We start from the raw sequence: 11,516 nt of genomic DNA, 5'->3' as shown, positions 1-11,516 counted from the left end.
GTGTCAAGCAAATTGAGAGTAGATAGTTTAGAATCAATCAGGAATACTGAGGCCCTGGATCTACCGACATTTTTATACAGATACAGAAATTTCTGATAACTTTTACTTTTCTTATTTACTATTTTGGTAAATATAGCCGACTAAATAGCACTTGGCTGGTTCATAATCAGGATTCGTTCCGGTGATGTGCTTAATCTTTATTTAGTATATTATTATTTAGTTTAAGCAACGAAATTGTTCAGACATCTTCAATGAAACGTTTACCACATATTAGGTTGTCAAAAAAGTCTTGCGGTATTTTTATTGAATTTTCRATTGTTCACAAAATTTTTTGTTGATGACTCATGCCCAGCTCTTGACCGATGCTACGGCTGCTCTCTGCCGGTCGCTTTCSACCGATTSAGCGATTTTATAGCAATTTTCGACGACAGGCCTTCCGGAGCGTGGCGCATCTTTGACCACCTCTACACCAGAACGAAAACGTTGAARCCATCGTTGTGCGGTGSAAATGGAAACTGTATCGGGTGGAACTTTATATAAATATAAATGTGTCTCGACCTTCCTGAATCCAGTCATTAAAACAAGCAATCCAGAAACTAAAATTCGAAGAATGAGCTCTAGAGCAAGGTCAAATCAAAATCTTCTAGATTGGATCTCGTAAACTAACAAAGCTCGTATCTTGAGTACATATTCGAATTAAAGTGGAATATAGTCCATATTCCTCATTTGAAAAGGACAAAGAAATTCAGTGACCATCAATATCAGATAGTACAGTACTGAACACTTTGGGAACTTGTGCGTTCGATGTGATACAGATTCAGCGATATTGCACAATTACCCTCATTATACTCATTATACGCTACATCTAAAATCTTATTGTTTATATGTATATATAGGATGTTACTGTAGCAACAGCTACTGGTGATGATTGATAAATCGGTTCTGAGCTCTTCACTCTGACTATGCAAAGATTTTGGTTAAGTAACTTCTATAATTAATATTCTAAAAAAATTGTTTTTCTTTATACATACCATGTACGTATGGTTCTTGACAGAAACTGGGGCAGTCGATTCTTACAAGCTTTTCCCCAGCACAAGCTTTGGCTATAGGCAGTAACAGTAACAAGTCATTTTGTGGCAGGTCCGGACTATAAAGTGGGCTCTTAACTTATTGAGTATATTTCCGTTAGCTTCCTTCAGACGCGCCAATTGTTGACGGTATAGATTGGAGTTAAGAGTTTAACCGTAGGGAAAAGTAGTAKATGATCTTTGATGATCCCTGTTTGGAGATGTTCAGATCCATATGTGACAATGGGTGAAACATGGCTCCATGTGGCGAAAATCCATGAATTGTGCTTCGTATTGCTTTCGCGTTCACCGTATTYAGCAGACGTGGCCCCTAGCGTCTATTTCCTRTTCTCAGATGTCAAGAGAAAGCTCACTGATAAGAAATTTTCGTTAAATGAAGAGTTGATTGTCGAAACTGACTCCTATTTTGATCCAAAGAACAACTTGGACTATAAAATGACATCGAAGTGTTATATGGTCGGTATAAGTAGTGTATAAGGCTTGAAGAAAACTATCTTGAATAAAAAAAAAGAAGATATTAAAAAAAAAAAATTTWCTGTGGTAGACCGAGTTCTTTTCAATGCTACAGTAWCAGGACCATAAACWCTGTTTACATTTTCAGCCGCCTAGCTTGCCTTTCCGCCTTTGGCGATCAAATCTGGCGTATTTGATCTTTATACATTTTTTACGCGTGCCCAAATAATACCTCACCTCAAAGCGTCTAAAGAATACCCTTTTTTATTGGATCCTATTATCTTGGTCCAAAATTTGTCAATTAATATCTCTTAATATGAGCTCCCAACGTACGTGCATTCCACTGCACATATGTACATATATTCAAAAAAAAAAAAAAAAAAACTGCCACCCCCATCATATCAATAACGAAAGTTTTTATGTGTGTGTGGGGTAAATTGTTTGCTGTCATTATTGTAAATTGTTGTGTTAATTAAAAGCAAAAGAAAAACAAAGAAATGAATGAAGAGCCGAATAAAATAAAATATASAAAAAGTGAAAAAAGTCGAAATTTTTTGTTCTTGCGGAGAACCACTCAATATGCGCCCGTGCTGCCTTAACATTTTTACCCACACATATGTACTTACACATTTTTGTATTCTGAGCCTGCTTGTGTAGGCAATTCACACATTCGTGATAAAACGTTTGGCAGTTGCCAAACGCGCCGGTATGTCTACGGTGAGCGAGTCGCAACACAAATTGATCACATTAAAATGCCCAACCAACCAATGCACACAACAACGCTATTGTCTGCTGCTCACTCACATCTCAATTTCAATTCTCTTATGTGTGTGTATGTACAATGGTTGTTGTGGATTGGTTTGTGTGCAACATTGTGCTTGTGTTGGTGTGATAAAAATTCCAACAATGCAATTAACTGATTAAAATCGCATTTATGCTGTTATCTTTGCCGCTATTCCCATATCTACTTGCAACATTTTATGTATCTATACATGTTCATACCTAAGYACTACTGTGAGCAAAAAATAGTAAGACTTTGTTCATGATTTTAAAATTTTTAATCTCTTCTTCAAAATCTCCCACTCAAAGCAATCCCCCTTGGGCTTTATACGTCAACGCCTTTTCAATCCTCCAAACAGTTGCTAAAGTAAATTTCCGGAATAGTCTTCAATGTGCGAAGAGATTCACATTCAATGTCTTAATGACTTTCTCTGAAGCGGTCGAGCCAGAAGACACACGGAGATAAATCGGGCGAATGCGGTGGTTGCGGCACGATATTAGTTGAACATTTGTCCAAAGGCTCTTTACGAAACCACGGTGCCTTATCGTGGTGCAAAAGCCAATACTTGTCGGCCCATTATTTCGGCCTCTTTAAACGAATAACTTGGCTCAATCGCCGTATTAAATTCAAATAGTATTCCTTATTGATAGTTTAGCTGGCCGATTGGAAGAAATTCGGAGTGCACCACACATCGATAACCGAAGAAAACTGTCAACATATCCTCGATATTTGACCTGCTTTGACGTGTTTTTTTCTTCTTCGGCTGACCTTTGCCACGATATTCGGCCGATTGATCGTCTTTTTCCGGGTCTTAAGCATAGATCCAAGACTCATCGCCAGTAATAATAAAACGTTTCAAGGCATCCTGGTAGAAAGCATTATTTCACAGACATTAACGCGTCGCTGCTTTTCCAAAAAAAATTAATGCCTTTGGAACCAATCGTGCTCTCATTATCCTGCGCCCAAAAGATCTTTGAAAAATGGTTTTCAATAATCCTTCCGATATTCCAACTATGGCAGTAAGATCTCTGACTGTTAACCGTCGATTCACAACCATCAATTCTTTTATTTTATTGACGTGTTGATGCTGATGACCGTCTTGAACGTGGTGCGMCGTAAAGAGGTTCTCGACCCTCCTTGGATAATTTGTACCAATCAAAAACTCTTGCTAGCGAAAAATAATTATCACCGAAGGCCTTTTCCAACATTCTGAAAATTTGGACAAGAGAAATTTGATTCTGCACACAAAATTAAATGGAACTTCTTTGTTGAATAACTTAACTCATTGTAAAAATAGCCGAATGCACTTTATGTGCTTCAGTAAGACAACCGTAAAGTAAACACTAGTGATTATTTTAATGTGAAATTTGGCACAGACAACACTCGAAAATATTTAAAAATCGAAAAAATATAATTTGATAACTCGCTTGCACTCCCCCAAAAATGTAAATTCAAAATATTCAAATATGTGTAGTAGCACAAAGGCATTGGAAGACAAATCTAGCCTCTAAAAAAATTGCCTTACTTCTATTTAGACAGATCTCTAACGATCTTATTCTCATGTTAATGGGTATTGATAAGAACAGGTTCCTTTCATTTTCGTTTAAAAAGCTACCTGAAGCGAGCATTTTTCAAAAAAAGGCAACAAAAAGAAAAAAAGACGTCTGCAAAATTTCTGATTGAACTAAAAAACTGAGAGACTAGTTCAGGTATATACATACAGACCGGTATGGCTGCATCGATATAAAATTATGTATATTAAGTTTTGAACAAAAAAATTTTTGTGAAGTCAGTCAATAAGTTAGTCTATTAAATTCGATCAAGAATATTTGCAATCTCTATTGACTTCATTACTCCAGTTTTTTTAGTTTATATCAGTTCATGGACATTTTGTGAAACATGAAAGCCTCCCCCGAATTTTAGTATTTGCTATACATTTTGGAGGAGTGAGGTCAATAGACCTAACTTTGACTTATTCTTATGTGGTTAACAAGTTSAAACAGATTAGATACAAATTTAAAGTGTCCAATAAATATAATCTTACTTAGAATTAAGGATTTTTGATTCGTGTGTTAACAACTAAAATAAGTACCAATATCTTCAAAAAGATTCCTAGTTTTATCTGTAAGTTACACTGGAAGAAAATCGTTCGAATTTATATTTTACAAGAGATTTCAGCAATATTATATAGTTCACTGCTATCTACCGTGAACCGTTTGCGCTATTTGTCTTCTTGCTTTCTTCGTTTTTTAACTGAAAGCCGATACAAATATCGAAAACATATGTTAAATCTCACATAACGCCTTTACAATTTTGAAGTTGACAATCTTTTTTAAGGATCAGTAATAATCTGATATAACTTGACGATATGTCAGCATATTTTGGATAATTTTTTCATAACTGGATGCTTTATGGTTGTCAAGAAAAATTTCGAATACCAACCAAAAATCTTTTCATGCTAAAATTTACGAAAGATTCGTAACCTTGATGTAATATGTATCTTTCATGAATCGCAGTATTTGAGTACCAAAAAATAGTCCAACTTTCGACATTTCCTTACCAAGCTTCGGAAACTTTCACTTCCATTGATAAATTTTAATAGTTTTTGAGAATTTGGCGGTATCATTGTTTTTAACGTGTAAACTACTTTTGAAACTGAAACGTAGATTTTCATTGAGTAAAACTGGACATTTTTCGGATATTTCGGATATTTTCCGTAAAAGCCAGGGAGTGGTTGCGATGTACAGTTGTGTTCAAAATAATAGGAGTGCCGCACAATATAAAATACGATATTTTTAACAAAAACATGAATTTTATTCATTTATTTTTTATCGACGAATTGTTCATTTTATGCAGTCTTATTATGCACTTTTAAATTTTTAGTAATACTTTGTAAACGAAAAAAAAAAATATTATTTACATAAAAACCTCAATAATTCGGTGTTCAAAATAATAGGAGTGCATCACAAAATTCAATAAAACTAATAATAAATTAAAAAATTGGAAATTATGACTAGTATATAAGATAGTTTAGTTAATATTTAGTCGAGTAACCGCCATTTTTAATTACTGCAGCACATCTGCGGAGCATGGAATCGATCAGATCACTACATCTTTTCAGCGAGATTTGCTGCCATGCCTCCTGGACTGTGCTCCATAATTCCCTTGTAGTTGATGGTCTACTCTCAGCTACCCATTTTTTAACATCTGTCCATAAATTTTCTATCGGATTAAGGCAGGCGACTGAGCAGGCCACGACATAACCTGAACTTTATTGACCCGAAACCATTCTTTTGCGGACTTACTTGTATGTTTCGGGTCGTTATCTTGCTGGAACAACCACTTTAAAGGCATATTCCATTCCGCGTATGGCAGCATAACTTTTTTCATTATATCCACATACACGTACTGATCTATGGTTTCTTTAATTAGATGGATTGGTCCCACGCCGTTGTAGGAGAAACTTCCCCAAACCATTACTTTTGCACGACCATGTTTGACAGTCTTAAGGGTGTATTGCGGACTATATTCCGTATTTGGTGGACGACGGATATACTGTCTAGACCCTGGGCCGCCAAATAAAACTACCTTACATTCGTCTGTCCACAAAATATTTCTCCATTTATCCGGTTGCCAGTTGTCATGTTCTTTGGCAAATTGGAGCCGTGCTTCAATATGCTTCTTTGTCAACTATAGAACTTTTCGCGGACTCCGCGCAAATAAATTACATTCCAGTAGACGTCTAGGAACTGTCACGTCACTAAAATCAAGATTTAGACGCTTCTTCATTTCTCTAGACGTCGCTTTGGCATCTTGTTTAGACGACTGGAGTATGCGTCGATCGATTTTTTTGGTAGTTTTACGTTTTCGTCCACGAGTTTCGGGTTTATTTTTATAGGGTAAGGCATTTGATATCATTTGATCAGAACACCCCAGTATTACTTTAATTTCTTTATAAGTTTTCCCGTTTTTTCGAAGATTTTTAATGATTTAACGCTTTTCGTCGCTGCAGTGCTTTCTTCTACCCACTAATTAAAATAAATGACTTATCCTTTAAAAAATATCACCGTTTWTATTTTGTTGTACTTACTTTTTTGTTTTTTACAGCTTTTGTTTAAATAAATATATATTATACCACTTGGTAGCTCACACTCCTATTTTTATGAACAGCTCAATTCAGTGATCGGCACAGATATGAACTCACAACATTGCAAATAATGTAAACAGCTAAAGTTTATGCTTTCTGTTTTACTCGCGAAATACTGTTAGAAATATTTCTTGGAAAGCGTTTRGCGTTCATGTTCTGACATGGTAAATTTTTTTGATTAAATATTTTTCTCAGGGGCACTCCTATTATTTTAAACACAGCTGTATGTAAGGTGTAGGGCCCTAATCAAGACAGGAAAAAAAAATTGATGACTAAAAGATCGCTATATGATCAAAATATAAGAAATGCAAATATCATAAAAGCAAGAGCACGTACAATATTTTCACGAATAGTTTCGTAATTTGGACACTTGGAAATATCAACATTCGCTAATATTTCCAGGGCAACAAAAATACATAATTTTAAAAATTTATGTCTTTTAAAATTATTATTATTATATTACATAATTTTAAAAATTTATGTCTTTTAAAATTATGTATTTTAAAATATTGTATTTTTTGTAGGGCTGCGTAATTTACTGTGCAAAATAATATGTAGAGATGGCGCCGGAAATTTTTAATCTCTCTGAATCAATATTTAATTTTAGTGGTTAGCCATGCTTTTAACAAAAAAAGAAAGACTTCAATTCAGTAAAGCATCTCTACAACAGAATTCGTTAAGAAAGATGCTTAATGAACCTAACACTATCAATAGAAGAACAATTTACTCAATACATTTTTTTTTTTCATTTTTTTTTTTTTTTTTTTCAAAAATATGTGCAAATGTGTTAACTCATCATCGCTCCGAATAGGTGTGACTAAAGCATGTTCAAACAACTTTTCTAAATTAAATAGACATTGACAGACAGACTTTCTTAAAGTGTAAATAACGCAAATGTATAATTCCAACTATTTATGCAAAGACACTGCTCTCAGGTCACATAATGACGAGTCCACAAGAATATGGTGGCGTCAAAAATAGTGTTGAGCGCATTTGCATATAAATAGTGGTTACGGTTCATTGAAAAGGCAAGTGCAATTTGACAACACACAGCCACCACAATGGATAAATATGCGGGTAAAAAAAATGTGTATTTATGTAACTATTTAAATACATACAAACATATTTGTACGGTTACCACGAAAGTCACAGCTCAAAGTATTGGCTACTCCTAACTTACTTTCTTCCACAAAGCAAAAACTATACACTTGGGTAAACAAATAAACAAACATAGAAATCCATTAGGAGACAGTAACAACAACACCCGGTACCACATCAATTGGTCAGATACGCTCAGTTCATTATGGAAATGTGTCAAATTAGCGCTCATCGAAATGGCATAAACTGACACCTATMTAAAATCGTTGGCAACAACAACAAATGCTGAAAAAACATTACTTCTTCGAGTATGATGATTGGGTGAAAAGAATCRGTAAAAGTGGCATCTAATTAACTCGTAAGCAATTCCATGCCATGCTAATGCGCCTTGCCASCAAGCCGTGGGTGTTGAGCAAACAGATTGTGTGTGTACGTGTGTGGGGGTAAGTTGTGTGGCCACATTGTTGCAGTCARGCATGCAGCAACACCGCCAAACACATTCACAAATCGAAGTCGGTGAGCGCGTCTGTTGGACGTTTGTTTCCTTGGATTGGAGTGGTTCACACACATGCTGTTGTTTGCCTCTTCGCGGTTATTTGCCGCTTATTAACGGTAAAGTTTTTTGWTTCGGCGATAGAACAATCTATTTTTATTTACATGCTGGACTTTTACACTAGCCGCTTGTGTCTAATTTTGTATATAGATAGTCATTGGAGCTTAGTATTTGTCTTAGCCAAATGGATTAGTCAAATATTATGAAGTTTTATACATAATAATGTAAAATAATTTAATTAGGCAACATATTCTTGGTCTTAAAGATTAGTAAAGCTGTAACTAATAACGTTGTACTGTGTAGCTGCTGTTTATGTAATATCATACTATGTAGGAAACCGGAAATAGTTAAAAACAATGGCTAAGCTCGAGTGTAACCGAATCTTGAATACTCTTGCAGCTTGCCAAGATCAAATCCCAAGTAATCGCTTCAGGTGCAAAAGGTTTTCAAGTTATATGAGGACTAGGGCAAGTTTTCTTTATTACAAATAAACTAAAAAAAATTAAAAAAAAAAAAAACTGGAACTTAATGGATATATTTGGTATAAGGGGAATTGAATAGTTTTGGTCCGATTTTTACAATTTTTGGTGAGCTACTTTAAGGCGTACTATTCAGGCCAAGTTTTACCCTGATATATTCATTGGTGCTTAATTTTCATACTAGAAAGTGGAAGATAGATAATGAGATTGTATTATATGGGAAGTATTCGTGGYTGTTGTTYGATTTTTCTCATTTTAGCTCTAGAACATAGTAAGGTCAGGATAATAACACAAGTATGTACAAAATTTGGTCGATATTGGTCCAGTAGGTCTTAAGATTTGGGTTTTTACTGAAATCACTCAGCTTCCATAAAGTCTTCTTGTATCATCTTATGAAAAATTGCATGTCTCTAGCATATTTATTTACTGATTTATAGSTCTTAAAGTTACTGTTATATGGGAACTTGGCGGAGTCATCTACTGATTTCATCAATTTTCACAGTGCCGGTTGGGATGCTTAAGGRATTTGTCGTGAGCGAATAATAGGTTGTCAAAAAAGTCTTGCGGTGTTTTTTATTTATTTACTTTTTTATTTTATAAAGATTTTATGACTCTTGCCCAGTTCTTSACCGATGCTACGGCTGCTACTATGCCGGTCTCTTTCGACCAATTCAGCGATTTTATCGCAGTTTTCGACGACAGGCCTTCCGGAGCGTGGCGCATCTTCGACCACCTCTACACCAGCACGAAAACGTTGAAACCATCGTTGTGCGGTGGAAATGGAAACTGTATCGGGTCCATAAACTTCACAAATTTTATTGGCGGCTTGAGATGCATTTTTGCCTTTATCTTAGTAGTACTGTAAAATATGCCGTATTTTCTCTTTATTTTGCTTCATGTTTGCGACGCTATAACTCACGAACCACTTAAAAGAAACGACAATCGAAAATACCGCAAGATTTTTTTGACAACCTAATATATTATGTAATAATATATTATTAATTAAAACTCTTAGAGTTTGGGCTAATTTTTTTAAAAAAATTCTGATACTCTCTGTTACGCTCATATACGAAGTCATCCTCACTTTTTTGCCTAGGGAYACGTGAATTCTAAGCCTTAATATAACCAACATAAGACTTTCTTTGAGCCGAATGATTTGTGAACTGTGTGGTTTGGTATGAGAAATACGAGGTTAGGACGAAAAGTATCGCGAAGGACGTGTATTCGATTTTCAATTGTTATGCTGATTCTTGCATCCCTTACTTATGCAGAAAAAGTCGGCGATTTTGCATATTTAGTTAATTTTTGACAGTTTTTTTCTTTGGTTCGTCTTTTATTTTTGCTTAAAATTATTTGTAAAACGAAAACATTAACACGTTGACTGCCAACTACGAGATAACTCGTAGTATGATTTCCCTTCCAGGAAGCCAACTACGACTTATCTCGTATTACCTAAAACTACCACTGTTTGTGTAGCTATGTATGAGTGAAACCGTAGTATAATAGTGTTAGTATCGATAAATGGCTTCTGGGAAAATAAAAAAATTTGGGTTTGTAAAAAAATGGGAAAAATTCATTCAATATAATGGAAAAATTAACTCAAATRCAATAAATAAAACAATATATTATTGTTTGTGATAGTTTTTAAAACAATTTTCCACACAAAGGGCTGGCTTCTCTGGACAGGCTGGACAAAAGTAACGCGTTTCTCGACGTTTTTTTTTTTTTTTTTTTCTGGGATACACACACGACACGGCTTTGTCGGGCGCTGTTTTTTTTTCGTTTGTGGTAAATACTCTAAATAATGTAGCTGTTGAGACCTATTTTTTTTAAAAAGTGGTTGAAAATCTGCAATCAACGCCAAAACGAATTCTTCTCTGAACGTTATCAGTTTTATTTTAGATTAAGTTAGTTTTTTGTAAATTCTGTGAGCATTTTGTATATATTATATATCTTTATRATATAATATGAAAYCGTTTTGTGCCATTTAATAGTCTTTCTTAGATATGAGTAGTACGAAATCATTTGATCTGATCGGTCAATGCCAGGCTTTCCATTATTGTAATCTCGAATTATATTCGGTTCCATAGAAATTATTCCATTGCGATTTTGCACCTCYACCATTTCWATGSCGTGCATGTTTGAAWTGGAAAGGACTTCTCGTTTGYMTTTYCATTTGCATACAGTAACAGGACCATTTGTCTGCCAAAAACACTCCCCTCTTTTTAGTTTACGATTTACCACATTTTTGGGGTTTCCTTTTCTGTTACTTCGTAGCGTTCCACACACATAAGTTTTTCGTGTATATAACAGTTTTGTAAGACTAACTGGATTATAAAAATTATCCATGTAAAGCGTGTAGCCTTTATCGAGATAATCCTCAAGTAAATGTAAAACAACGTCGGCAGTGTGACATACATTATGGGTAGTTCACTCAGATTTTCCGCTGTAAATTTTTATTTTTCTCACAAGACCGTCGGACTCACATAGTTCATATAGTTTGRCACCATATCTGGGTTTTTTATTTTTTATGTATTGGCGGAAAAGCAATCTTCCCCGCCATAGCATCATGGATTCGTCAATATAAATATTTTTACTAGGTACATAGTTTCATGCATAACATCGTTGAAATGATTTAGGATTGGTCTCATCTGTATAATCTGTCGATAGATGGTTGTGAGTTATTAACCAAAGGAAAATAACGAAGTACCAACTGGAATCGATTGCGACTCATATGTGTGCGCCAAAAGTTTACATTATATAGCTTGTTTGTGGTTCAGTAATGTTCTATTGTTGGAAAAGGACAAGGTCCTATTTGCAATAAAAGCTTTCATCTCTGTAGCACTTACGTATTGCCAATTCGATATCCTTTTAAATTTTTTTATAGCATTTTGATTCCCATTTTCCAATGTTGCAA

Source organism: Bactrocera latifrons, unplaced genomic scaffold (genome assembly GCF_001853355.1).
Source record: "Bactrocera latifrons isolate USDA-ARS-PBARC rearing strain unplaced genomic scaffold, ASM185335v1 scaffold_409, whole genome shotgun sequence".
NCBI classification, from domain to species: Eukaryota; Metazoa; Arthropoda; class Insecta; order Diptera; family Tephritidae; genus Bactrocera; species Bactrocera latifrons.
Note: the sequence above shows the minus strand (reverse complement) of the source record.